Genomic DNA, 14,568 nt, shown 5'->3' on the forward strand with positions numbered 1-14,568 from the left:
CCACATGTCATACTACTCACCAGTATAGTGGAATACTGATTGGGTAGAGAAGAAACAAAGATATGTATCTCAAACTACATTTCTACACTTTAAGAATTTTCTTTCCAATTCTTAAAAACCTCAGTCTTTCTTTTGCTATTAAATTTCTTCAAAGTATCACTTCTTGCAAACAACGAAATGCTAGCAAACTGTAGCTACCTAACTTTATAAACTGTCTTTAACCCACATAATACAATAACAGTCTGTAATACTAATGTAACCTTTCACAATGCTTCCGTAGAAAAAGTGACTGATAAATACCAATGGATGAGTAAATATTTGAGAAATTGAAAGGAACAACTTTTAAACTTATTAATCTTATTTCAGTTTCAGTTCAGTTCAGTAGCTCCGTCATGTCCAACTCTTTGCAACCCCATGGACTGTAAGCACGTCAGGCTTCCCCATCCATCTTGTTTAGGAGAGAGTTTCTCAAAATATAGCCCCCTTTATCAGAATTTCCATGGTGTTTATCTGAATACTCCAATTTCTGGGCCTTACTTTTACTTAATGAAGCAGAACCTCTATGGCTGCAGCCAAATAACAAGTTTTAATAAGTTCTCTTAGATGATTTGTATGTTAAAGATTAAGAACCATTACTTTATATACTAGAAGATAGACTATCACAGAGACAGACATTCAAATAACTATTAAATGAAAAGATACAGAAGCAACTTTGAACTCAATTCAGGCCACAGTGCCTTCTTAAGGAAAAAAAAATTAAGCACACTTCATTTTACCTTATAAAATTCTTAGTTGGACCTATATACCGTTAGGGGAAGCACACTGACTGAAACTGCCCACCCTGGCCAGGCACCATAGTAACCATTTGCATGAGTTGTTTTAAGACAGGAGGTCCTGGTAAGGAACACGGAACTAATAAGCCACCACCAACCAGAAGAGTTCAGGAAAGGTCAAAAGGAGACACCACATGTCTGACCACCTCCCAGAATCCTCTCTTGCATCCATCCTGGCTGAACAAGGGCACGCACCACCAGGAAGGACTCCGAGTCAGAATGACTGGCTAAAGATAACCAGAAATAATCCCATCACCATAAAACCTGAGTCTGTGAGCCATGAGTCTGTGAGCAGAGCAGTTCTCCTGGGTTCCCTTACCCTCCTACTGCTCTCCACCCAGGTGCCCTTTCCCAATAAAATCTCTTGCTTTGTCAGCACATGTGTCACCTCGGACAATTCATTTCTGAGTGTTAGACAAGAGCCAAGTTTCTTGGAAGGGGTCCCTTTTCCTGCAACAATACTACAGTTCACCAGGACATTTGTTTCCTTAAGAACTAAAATTTGGGAATTCCCTAGCGGATCAGTGGTAGGACTTTGTGCTCTCACTGCTGTGGGTCCAGGTTCAATTCTTGGGGCAGGAACTAAGATCCTGCAAACTGTGCTGCATGACCAAGGGAAAAAAAATTTATTTTCTAAAAAGTTTTCTAGGCAACATGTGCATACGTGCTTAGTCACATCCAACTCTTTGTGACCTATTGGACTGTAGCCCACCAGGCTCCTCTGCCTGTGGGATTTTTCAAGCAAGAATACTGGAGTATTCATGTCCTCCTCCAGAGGATTTTCCTTTAAAAATCATACACTCAGAAGATAAAATAATACCAAACACAAAGAAGACACTGTCAAGTGTTACTTCATTCAGCCATTATACTCAGTTAATTACAAATTGCACAATTACTGTCTGTCATAATGTTACCTTATTCTGACCAGAAGGTAAGCACTATACTTGCATGTTTTTACTCATTTCAATACAAAATTTATTACTTCTAAAATAAGTTCACAAGGAAAATACTAAAAAATTCATTTTGTGTATCTTTTGAACAGATGTCACTCAAATTAGGTAGATGGTTACAAATATTTTTCCTTTATTATTAAAATTTCCTTTGTTTGTGCCATCAATACAATTTAGGAAATATCAGCTACTCTTTGGTAGTTTATGACAACTTTAATTTCCTATTTGGTTCTATGACAGTTTAAGTAACACTGGTATTCAGTGTTATTTAAATACTTCAAAGAGTAGAACAAAAACACTACTCTGGGGACATTTCTTATTAACCTTACACTAAGAATTCTTTCCAATAACACTGATATTATCTACTGCTATAATTCTTTTGCTTTTTAGCATTTTCAGTGAATCACAGAACTCCAGAGCAAGCTAATATTACTGAAAATGTGCTAATGAATACAATTTAAATATACAAAGAAAGTTCAGGTGACTGAATATAGCCACCATACAGAAAAACATCTCCCCAAAAATACATTTCAGATAAACAATGACTTTGGTGCAGGATTTCCTGGGGTCTCTTAAGTCCCTTGAAACTGTGTGCAAAATTTAACAGGCATATGTATGCATGTGTTTCTCTGGAACAAATCTCTACAAACTCAAAAAGATTCTCACAAAAGCAAGTAACCCAGAACTAAAACTATTCTTCAAGTTAGGAAGTAAGAAAGGAAAATTGGTAAATATTATTTATATCCTATGTCATCCTAAGGAAAATACAAGACAAATTTTAAAGCATCCAACTTTAGATACAATTAAATGAAATGAGAAAATAAGAATCAGAGCAAACAGAATGAAAAAAGTTAAATTAAAATTAATCCTGGTATACAATAAAAATGCAAAACACTAATCATTAAGTCTTGCATACTTACAAGAGGTGGGGAAAAGGTTGTTCCCTTTACTTTCTGTTAGGTCGGATAAGAGAGAAAAGGGGTCAATTACTTAAATCAAATCCCATATGATTATACAGTGGAAGTGACAAATAGATTCAAGGGATTAGATCTGATAGAGTGCCCGAAGAACTGTGAAGGAAGGTTCGTGACACTGTGTAGGAGGCAGTGATCAAAACCATCCCCAAGAAAAAGAAATGCAAAAAGTCAAGAATGGTTGTCTGAGGAGACCTTACAAACAGCTGAGAAAAGAAGAGAAGCTAAAGGCAGAGGAGAATAGGAAAGATACACCCATCTGAAGGCAGAGTTCCAAAGAAAAGCAAGGAGAGATAAGTCTAAATGATTAATGCAAAGAAATAGAAGAAAACAACAGAATGGGAAAGACTAGAGATCTCTTCAAGAAAATTAGCAATACCAAGGGAACATTTCATGCAAAGATTGGCAAAATAAAGGACAGCAACAGTATGGACCTAACAGAAGCAGAAGATAGTAAGAAGAGGTGGCAAGAATACACAGAAGTACTACACAAAAAAGATCTTCATGACCCAGATAACCATGATGGTGTGATCACTCACCTAGAGCCAGACATTCTGGAGTGTGAAGTCAAGTGGACTTTTGGCAGCATCACTATGAACAAAGCTAGTGGAGGTGATGGAATTCCAGCTGAGCTATTTTAAATCCTAAAAGATGATACTGTGAAAGTGCTGCACTTAATATGCCAGCAAACTTGAAAAACTCAGCAGTGGCCACAGGACTGGAAAAGGTCAGTTTCCATTCCAATCCCAAAGAAAGTTCAAACTACTACACAATTGCACTCATTTCACACACTAGCAAAGTAACACTCAAAATTCACCAAGATAGGTTTCAAGAGTACATGAACTAAGAACTCCCAGATGTTCAAGCTGGATTTAGAAAAGGCAGAGGAACCAGAGATCAAATTGCCAATATACATTAGATAATAGAAAAAGCAAGAGAGGTCCAGAAAAACATCTACTTCTGCTTTATTTACTATGCCAAAGTCTTTGATGGATCACAATAAACTGTGGAAAATTCTTCAAGAGATGGGAATATCAGACACCTGACCTGCCTCCTGAGAAATATGTATGCAGGTCAAGAAGCAACAGTTAGAAACAGACATGGAACAATGGACTGGTTCCAAATCGGGAAAGGAGTACGTCAAGGCTGTATATTGTCACCCGGATTATATAACTTATATGTATAGAGTACCTCATGCTAAATGCTGGGCTGGATGAAGAACAAGCTGGACTCAAGACTGCTGGGAGAAATATCAATAACCTGAGATATGCAGAAGACATCACCCTTATGGCAGAAAGTGAAGAGGAACTAAAGAACCTCTAGATGAAAGTGAAAAAGAAATGTGAAAAGAATGGCTTAAAACTCAACATTCTAAAAACTAAGATCATGGCATTCAGTCCCATCATGTCATGGCAAATAGAAGAGGAAACAATGGAAACAGTGAGAGACTTTATTTTCTTGGGCTCCAAAATCACTGCAGATGGTGACTGCAGCCATGAAATTGAGACACTTGCTCCTTGAACGAAAAGCTATGACCAACCTAGACAGCATGTTAAAAAGCAGAGACATTACTTTGCCAACAAAGGTCCATCTAGTCAACTATGGTTTTTCCAGTGGTCATGTATGGATGTGAGAGTTGGACCTTAAAGAAAGTTGAGAGCTGAAGAATTGATGTTTTTGAACTGCAGTGTTGGAGAAGACTCCTGAGAGTCCCTTGAACTGCAAGGAGCTCAAACCAGTCCATCCTAAAGGGAATCAGTCCTGAATATTCATTGGAAGGACTGATGCTAAAGCTGAAACTCCAATACTTTTGCCACCTGGTGCAAAGAACTGACTCACTGGAAAAGACCCTGATGCTGGGAAAGATTGAAGGCAGGAAGAAAAGGGGATTACAGAGGATGAGAGGTTGTATGGCATCACCAACTTAATGGACATGAGTTTGAGCAAGCCCTGAGAGTTGGTGATAGACAAGGAAGCCCGGAATGCTGCAGTCCATGGGGTCGCAAAGAGTCAGACATGACTTAGTTACTGAACAATAACAACAATGGAGCCGATCAGGCCAGTTGGAAGAGAAAGATGGCACTTCCAACTGATAAGAAAACAGATATTCTTAAAAACGAAAACATAACAAAAAGGCACCCCGGTAATTATGACGTACTTATTCCTTTCATCCTCACTTCCCAACTTTCAAAGACTCACTGATTAAGAGAAACAGAAAAACTGATTTACTTTCAGAAAAATCTTTCATAAATATTCTCTCTCAACAAAGTTCTAGAAAAACTCGGTAGCAGAAAAATGGTTAACTGCAAAACCACAAACCAAAAGAGTTACCTGAGCTGAGGCAAAGACTAACATCAGGAGAATGACACTTATCAGGGCTGCTAGAAAATTCCAAAATGAAAAGTTAATAAACTGAATTTTCATCAACTAAGTTTAAGATAAATCTATTTTACCCAAAATTTCTAGTCCTCATTAAAACATCTTACCTATTGATGATTCAAAGATACAATATGAATAATCACAATGAACTAAAAAACAAACAAAAATAAAACTGCACTTTGAACACATGATAAAGGACACCATTAAATATTTTATTACTGTTGTTAAATCTAAGAAAGAAGATGAGAAGCTTCTACTTCTTTTCTTCTATCACTATCATTTATGTTAACAAATAGTCTTACTGGTTCCATAACACAACAAACTTTTCAAACTACATAAACGTTTTTAAAATGTTAATGAGTAACATATGTTACAGGATCTAGTAGACAGGTCATAAAACGCCCAGTCAAACTGGCAAGCAGCAATAGCATAAAATCCTAGTTGCCATGATAAATAAGTCACCTATCTTATAAGCATTTTTTTTAAATCATAAAAGCACTTTTATAAGGCTCATTATAACAGCACTTAGCCCTCACTTGCCCAAACATTTCATAAAAGGTTTGGGTTGCAGGCACTTACAAAAGTAGTGGTAATAAGACTAAAATGTCAGCATCGATATCACAACGCAAAATATAACTACAAAGGGTGTAAACGGGACTTCCCTGGTGGTACAGTGGATAAGAATCCACCTGCCAATACAGGGGCTGCTGCTGCTAAATCACTTCAGTCGTGTCTGACTCTGTACGACCCATAGACGGCAGCCCACGAGGCTCCCCCGTCCCTGGGATTCTCCAGGCAAGAACACTAGAGTGGGTTGTCATTGCCTTCTCCAAAGCCTGAAAGTGAAAAATGAAAGTGAAGTTGCTCAGTCGTATCCAACTCTTAGCGACCCCATGGACTGCAGCCTACCAGGCTCCTCCATCCATGGGATTTTTCCAGGCAAGAGTACTGGAGTGGGTTGCCATTGCCTTCTCCGCAATACAGGGGACATGGGTTCAATTTCTGGTCTAGGAAGATCCCACATGCCTCAGAGCAACTAAACCGGTGCACCACAACTACTAGCTCACACTGCAGGGCCAGTGAACTGCAACTACCAAACCTGTGTATTGCAACTATTGAAGCCCAAGCACTCTAGGACCCACGAGCTGCAACTACTGAGTCTGTGAGCCACAACTACTGAAGCCTGCGTACCCCAGAGCCCACAGGCTGCAACTACTGAAGGCTGCGAGCCTAGAGCCCATGCTCTACAATGAGAGAAACCACCGCAATGAGAAGCCCACATATGGCAACAAGAAATAGCCCCTACTGCTGGCAACTAGAAAAAGCCCGTGCAAAGGAACAAAGACTCAGTGCAGCCAAAAATGATACATAAGTAATTTTTTTTAAACAGTGAAAAGGAAGAACAATGGAGCACATGTCCCTGGATAAGCAGCAGAAAGGAAACAGCCTTGAAACAACTGACTGAGGAATAAGACTAGCTGATAGACAGTAACAAGTGTAACAATAAAGTTGTAAAAATTATACTTAAAGGAAAGAGTAGGATAAACTGGGAAGTATACTTTTAGTCTATAAAGCAGAGCAATTTTACCTCTATTTTGCAAAGAATACATGTCTACAAACCAATACAGCAACAGGAAAACAGGCCCGTAACAACTAATTCATCAATAAAAAGAAAATGACAAACACAGCAAAAACAAAATGCAAATTAGAATAAGTTAAAAAGTAAGTTAATATACTGTTTTTCACATATGTGACTGGCAAATAATTTTTAAATGCTAATGTCTATCAATGATGATAAAGTTGTAGGTATATTCTCTCACATTAGTTCAAGAAAGAAGTTTCATTTTGAAACATTAAGCAAAAATCTTAAACATAATCTCTGACCAGGAATTCAACTTCTTAAATTTATCCTAACGATGAAATAATTGTGCAAAAATATATCTCCAAGCATGGTCATCAAAGGATAGTTATACCAGTAAATAATATTAAAATGTCCAAAGCTGTTAACAATAATAGACTATTTACAGAAATTTTTAGAAAGTTTTCATCTGAATGTTAATTAGCATCAAAATGATGTATTTATGTTTATTAACATGGAAGTAATGTAATATTAATATAAAAGAACATATATAATAGATGCTGTAATGTACAAGGAAATAGTTGGGAGATTTCCCAAAATGAATTCCTAGGTGTTATCTACCTATACTTTCTAGTTTTTCAGAAATTAATATATACCTGAACTTTCTTGTTTTCACAAATATCATAATTTTAAAAATTCAAAGATTATTCTATTAAACCATTGATAGTAGTATGACAGCAGTACTTAATTTTTTAAATAACACTAGAATTGAGCTGACTATTCTGAAAAAAATAAAACTATACAGCCTATGGCAGGCCTTATCAAAATTCCTTCCTCAGTCAAATTTAGGAACTTAATAGTCATCAAATATAAGTATAAAATCATATTACTATATCGTGGAGCAACTAAGCCTGTGCCTCACAACTATTGAGGCTGTGCTCTACAGTCCGGGGAACCACAACTACTTAGCCCACACACCTAGAACCGGTGCTTTGCAACAAGAGAAACCACCACAGTGAGAAGCCTGTGCACTGCAACTGGAGAATAGCCCCTGCTCTCCACAACCAGAGGAAAGCCTGCGCAGCAATGAAGACCCAGCATATCCAGAAATAAATGAACAAAAATAATAAAATTATTTTTAAATATTATTAAATGAAACTTACACAAGTAAAATTGAGACTGTGAAAGTCAAATTAATTGGTCATTCAGTCCTGTCCAGCTCTTTGCGACCCCATGAACCGCAGCACACGAGGCCTCCCTGTCCATCACCAACTCCCGGAGTCCACCCAAACCCATGTCCATTGAGTCGGTGATGCCATCCAACCATCTCATCCTCTGTTGTCCCCTTCTCCTCCTGCCCTCAATCTTTCCCAGCATCAGGGTCCTTTCAAATGAGTCAACTCTTTGAATCAGGTGGCCAAAATATGGGAGTTTCAGCTTCAACATCAGTCTTTCCAATGAATATTCAGGACTGATTTCCTTTAGGATGGACTGGTTGGATCTCCTTGCAGTCCAAGGGACTCTCAAGAGTCTTCTCCAACACCACAGCTCAAAAGCATCAATTCTTCGGCAAGGACGTATTAAAAAGTCATTATCTTCACAAAGGTACTATGCAGATTGAGACTGCTTTTTTAATATTCAGATCTTGTTTCTCTTCAGCTTTATGTTACCTTAATTTATGAGCGTACTTTATAAAATACTCCTACATTTAAAACAACATATTTTCCCAAATTTAAAATGTTGAATATATGAAACATAACATGTTTCATTTTAAAAATTCTGGGCAAATCCATAAACATTGCACATTAACTGCAATTTCTCTAGCTTTTGGTATGTACCTTTTATAAGTTTTAATTAGGTCAGGCTATCAAATCTAAAAAATATTCATTAAAGTGTATACTTTTTGCATCTTTTTTATACTTTAATAAAATGTTAAAAATAAAACTGACATCTCTTTAAATGATGCCTCTTTTATGCTCTTTAATGTTCTCTAGGATAACCAGAAGCAAAAGACAAACCGCTAAGATATATTTTTGTTTTCTTAGAATATTCAGAATGAACACATTTAAATCCCAGACCAATCTCATATCTCAAAAGAAAAATGTAGGCAGCATCAATGGAGAAGAAGAACATGCCATTAAAATTTTTTAAATTGTTTTTAAGCTGTAAAAGTCCTTCAACTTCTACTCACAAATAATATTGTTATAGCTGCTACCCTATGGTTTCTCCAGTACCCACGTATGGATGTGAGAGTTGGACTATAAAGAAAGCTGAGCGCCGAAGAATTGATGCTTTTAAACTGTGGTGATGGAGAAGACTTGAGAGTCTCTTGGACTGCTAGGAAATCAAACCAGCCAATTCTAAAGGAAATCAGTCCTAAATATTCATTGGAAGAACTGATAATGAAGCTGAAGCTCCAATACTTTGGCCACCTGATGCAAAGAACTGACTCATTGGAAAAGACCCCGATGCTAGGAAAGATTGAAGGCAGGAGGAGAAGGGGACAACAGAGGATGAGATGATTGGATGGCATTACCGACTTGATGGACATGAGTCTGAGCAAGCCCCGGGAGTTGGTGATAAACAGGGAGGCCTGGCATGCTGGAGTCCAAGGGGTCACAAAGAGTCAGACACAACTGAGCAACTGAACTAAAGCCTGTATCCAAAATTTACAAAAGTCCCAACTTGACAAAATTCTTTTGTCTTATAGCTCTGTGGTTCTCATTAGCACCTCCACCAGGGAACAAATAGAAGAAATAAATAAGTGCAAGTCAAAATCCTCTTCTTACTACCTGTGTGATCCTAGGAATGCTACTTAATCTCATCAAAGCGCTGTTTGCCCATTTGCAAAATGATAGCATCTACTTCATCTCACTGAGGTTGTGAAACCTCAATGAGATAAAATATATATAATGGTTAGCACACTACTTGCCACAAGCAATGACAGCTTTTATCATTTTTCTGAAATTTTATTTTTTAATGTGTTTTCAATTATGTGATGTGTTACAGTTGTAAAAAAAAAAAAAAACACTATGTATTGATTAGTCTAGTTACTCAAAAAAATACTTTTTCTCACCTCAGTATATGAGATTGATGTGTTTAGATGTGTTTATTCACCACATCAGTGGCGCTAGTGCTAAAGAATCTGCTTGCCAATGCAGGAGACCCGAAAGATGCAGGTTTGATTCCTATGTTGAGAAGATCCCCCAGAATAGGAAGTGACAACCCATTCTAGCATTCTAGCCTGGAAAATTCCATGGAGAGAGGAGCCTGGTGGACTATAGTCCATGGGGTCGCCAAGAGTCAGACACGACTGAGCACACAAACACACAGAGACATAGAGCCCATCCTTAACTTGAACATTTTTATAGTGATGCTTCACTATTTTGTTACCAGAAAAAAAATGCATAAGAAATGTATATTATGTGATTTTAAAAAATGAATGAAAAAGATGGCGTTTTTGAACACGTAAAAGTGGAACACACAACCACAGATAATGATGAATAACCAGTGTGACTTCAAAATATATATTAACAAATTCATCCTTTAGTTCTATTTCCAAAGAAAGAAGGATAAAAGGAAATCAATACTGGGGGGACCTACTATATACTAGGCAAGGTCGAAGACAATCTATCAATTTGTCTCATTAAATCTACCCAACGGTCCTTTGAAATCTGAGGGAGAATTTACCTTGTCAAAACTAACAGAGTTAGCAAGAGGGATGGAAATGGGATTCAAATCAAGCTCTAGATGGCTTCAAAGGCTACGTTCTCTTGTCTCTTAATCATGAACTATATACACAGCAGAAACAATTATGGTATTTTATGGTACAATTTTAGGATGTTTTGAAGTCTCTAAAGTGTCAGTAAAGAGAATATTACTATTATGAAAGAAAAATTTGTGAATACTATGTTGTTCCAGTTATTACATTAAAAGAACTAGCCTGCAAGTGCCCATTCAACAAGATTTGTTCTTAAGTCATTTATCCTCAGAAGTCTTCCCGGCTACTCCTTTTCGGTTTTTATTTTCATTGCTACATTTTAACCCACTCTGCAATATCATTTTCATTCCTTTGTTTTAGGTAGAAAGTCTCTACATCAAATAGATGGCCATTCTTAAGCATCGCCAAACTTTATTAAAACAAAAAATACCTTCTCTCCCTCCTCCACCCTCTGTCCAGCAATTACCACAGCTCAGCATTTATGGAGAAGACCAAGCACAATTCCTCATAACACAGTTTAAAAGCAAACAAGATTTTGAATTACTAACTTTACTAGGAAATTAATTCTATGCAAAATGCCCTGTTTATCATATTGAGATCCTGACTAAACATTATTCTTATTTCTGTTAGAAGTAACTATGTCACATAACCAGGCTCCATCATGTGCCTATAATCAGATCTGGAATAACATCCTACAAGTATCCCAAAGACCAAGAATGGATTTATTAATCAGTCCAATAACTCTAAAACAGTCTTAGAGGCAAGCACATAGTAGGGTTTTAAAACATTTATCAGTATAGAATTGATTATGTAAGCTTGTATGCGTTCTGTGTATGTGCTAAGTTGTGTCCAACTCTTTGCAACCGATGGACTGTAGCCCACCAGGCTTCTCTGTCCATGGGATTTTCCCTGCAAGAATACTGGAGTGGGTTGCCATTTTCTCCTCCAGGGTATCTTCACCACCCAGGGATCAAAATCACATCTCCTGCATTGCAGGCAGATTCTTTACTGCTGAGCCATCAGGGAAGCCATACAGAAGCTTGATTAGAATAAACAGCAGTTTTCTTTTACACCCAAATTATTTACCCATAAAATCTTTAATGTGGCCTGAGGCCATTATTTGTTTCTTAAGAGCAACAGGGAAAAAGATACATCATTAGCCATGATATCAGAAGAGTATGCAGGATATTTTACAACCCCTATTCCATTACAAGTTGGTTTTAGAAAAGACAGAGCAACCAGAGATCAAATTGCCAACATCCGCTGGATCATCGAAAAAGCAAGGGAGGCCCAGAAAAACATCTACTTCTGCTTTATTAACTACGTCAAAGCCTTTGACTGTGTGGATCACAACAAACTGTGGAAAATTCTTCAAGAGATGGGAATACCAGACCATCTGACCTGCCTCTTGAGAAACCTGTATGCAGGTCAGGAAGCAACAGTTAGAACTGGACATGGAACAACAGACTGGTACCAAATAGGAAAAGGAGTACGTCAAGGCTGTATATTGTCACCCTGCTTATTTAACTTATATGCAGAGTACATCATGAGAAACGCTGGGCTGCGTGAAGCACAAGCCGGACTCAAGATTGCCGGGAGAAATATCAATAACCTCAGATATGCAGATGACACCACCCTTACGGCAGAAAGCGAAGAGGAACTAAAGAGCCTCCTGATGAAAGTGAAAGAGGAGAGTGAAAAACTTGGCTTAAAACTCAACATTCAAAAAACTAAGATCATGGCATCCAGTCCCATTACTTCATGGCAAATAGATGGGGAAACAATGGAAACAGTGAAAGACTTTATTTTCTAATCACTGCAGATGATGACTGCAGCCATGAAATTAAAAGACACTTGCTCCTTGGAAGAAAAGTTATGACCAACCTAGACAGCATATTAAAAAGCAGAGACATTATTTTGCCAACAAAGGTCCATCTAGTCAAAGCTATGTTTTTTCCAGTAGTCATGTATGGATGTGAGTTAGACCATAAAGAAAGCTGAGCACCAAAGAATTGATGCTTTTGAACTGTGGTGTTGGAGAAGACTCTTGAGAGTCCCTTGAACTGCAAGGAGATCCAACCAGTCCATCTTAAAGGAAACCAGTCCTGAATATTCATTGGAAGGACGGATGCTGAAGCTGAAACTCCAATATTTGGGCCACCTGATGCGAAGAACGGACTCATTTGAAAAGACCCTGATGCTAGGAAAGATTGAGGGCAGGAGGAGAAGGGGATGACAGAGGATGAGATAGTTGGATGGCATCACCGACTGGATGGACACAAGTTTGAGTAAGCTCCGGGAGTTGGTGATGGACAGGGAAGCCTGGTGTGCTGCAGTCCATGGGGTCACAAAGAGTCGGATACAACTGAGTGACTGAACTGACTGGATATTCCACTGCATACACATACCACATCTTCTTTATCCATTCACCTGCAGATGAACTCTAGGTTGTTTCCATGTCCTGGATATTGTAAACAGTGTTGCAATGAACACTGGGGTACATGTATCTTTTAGAATAGCAGCTTTCTCAGAGTATATAACCAGTAGTGGATTGCTGTGTCATATGGTAGGTTTATTCCTAGTTTTTTAAGGTAGCTCCATAAAGACTATTTCAGTTTACATTCCTACCAACAGTGTAAGAGGGTTCCCTTTTCACCACATCCTCTCCAGCATTTACTGTTTGTACATTTTTTGATGATGGTCATTCTGACTGATGCAAGGTAATACCTCATTTTAGTTTTGATTTGCATTTCTCTAATAGTGATGTTAAGCATCTTTTCATGTGTTTATTGGTCTAGATAAGCCATTTTTAAAAACACTTCGTTAAAGGCCCTGGAAAGAGACCAAAAGCAGGAACATACCAAAGGAAGGGTTACATTTAAAGTATATAAATTGCAAAGGATAAGAGTTCGAAGTTTGGGCTTTTTTGCCTAAGGGCACTGACTGCCATTACTGCCATCAACTCCCATTTCAATGCCCATAGCTCTTGCAGCAGAAAAATACATGTTTACAGTCCAGAGATGGTAGCGAACATGAATTAAGGTAAACAGATTAACTATAAATTTAGAAAAAAAAATCCTAAAAAGAACAGACCCACAGCAGGAGCAAGACCCAAATCCCTTTTAATAGCTTAACATTAAAATAATACATGTAGGTGAGAAGGATCCAGGAGGGTGCAAGGAAAAGCAAGCAAAAATCAGAGGGGTGTGTACCATTAAAAAATAGGCAAGACGTGAGTTTACTCCATCTTTTAGACGGATCATTCATGCCATATGCTCCGTCTCTCCATCATGTCTGACTCTTTGCAACCCTATGGACCACAGCCCATCAGGCTCCTCTGTCCATGGGATTTCCCAGGCAAGAAAACTGGAGGTTGCCATGCCCTCCTCCAGGGGATCTTCTCAACCCAGGGATTGAACCTATGTCTCTTGCGTCTCCTGCATTGGCATATGGGTTCTTTACCACTAGCACCATTTTGGAAGCCCCTTTTTAGACTGATGGTTTTCTCCAAACACTACATGGCTCAAGCAGCAAAAACCTGGAGCCTTACTATAACTTGAAGTATCACAGGACAGAGCTCAGAGCTGAAAGAGCAGATGGAAATTTACGAAGGAAACTTCCAAGGAAAAAAAGAAACACAAAAGTTGAGGCCCATGATCTTAGTATCAATTCTGCCAAAATTCTTGGTGACATCTAAATAGAGGTACAAGGGAGATCTGTAAGGTATCAGGTTAATAAAGCAATAGCTATAAACCAAAAGAACACAGCAGAGATGAAGATCACAGTACAGAAAGAAGATTGTGTAGTTTGAGACCAACAAGTTAACTGCCAGTTGTAACAATAACAACAACAAAAAAGCAATCCTCACAGAACATAACAGAATCTAAAGTGACAAATATATTATCCACAATGTCCAGTTTTCAACCAAAAATTACTCCGTATGTTGGGTCAATGGTACAAAACAGACAGCCCAGAAATAAATCCACATATCTACTTTTGACAAAGGAGATAAGAACACACAATGGGAAAAAGACAGTTTCTTCAGCAAGTGGTTGGGGAACGCTGGACAGCCACATGTAAATAAATGTAGAATACCTTATATCATATACAAAAATAAGTTCAAAATGGCTTG

General features: G+C 38.0%; 1 protein-coding gene and 1 long non-coding RNA gene across 10 annotated transcripts in view; one reads left to right on the forward strand and one right to left on the reverse strand.

Annotated features, from left to right (window-relative positions):
• Positions 1-14,568, reverse strand: part of COG5 (component of oligomeric golgi complex 5) — a 283,074-nt gene that overhangs the window by 213,197 nt on the left and 55,309 nt on the right. The window lies entirely within an intron of this gene.
• On the forward strand, positions 1,572-5,184 carry LOC145524174 (uncharacterized). Its single transcript, XR_014067273.1, has 2 exons — positions 1,572-1,764; positions 2,174-5,184. It is a non-coding gene; the product is annotated as an uncharacterized LOC145524174 (long non-coding RNA).

The sequence above is a fragment of the Giraffa tippelskirchi genome, chromosome 10, assembly GCF_054371585.1.
Source record: "Giraffa tippelskirchi isolate mGirTip1 chromosome 10, T2T-mGirTip1v1.2.pri, whole genome shotgun sequence".
Classification (NCBI taxonomy): Eukaryota; Metazoa; Chordata; class Mammalia; order Artiodactyla; family Giraffidae; genus Giraffa; species Giraffa tippelskirchi.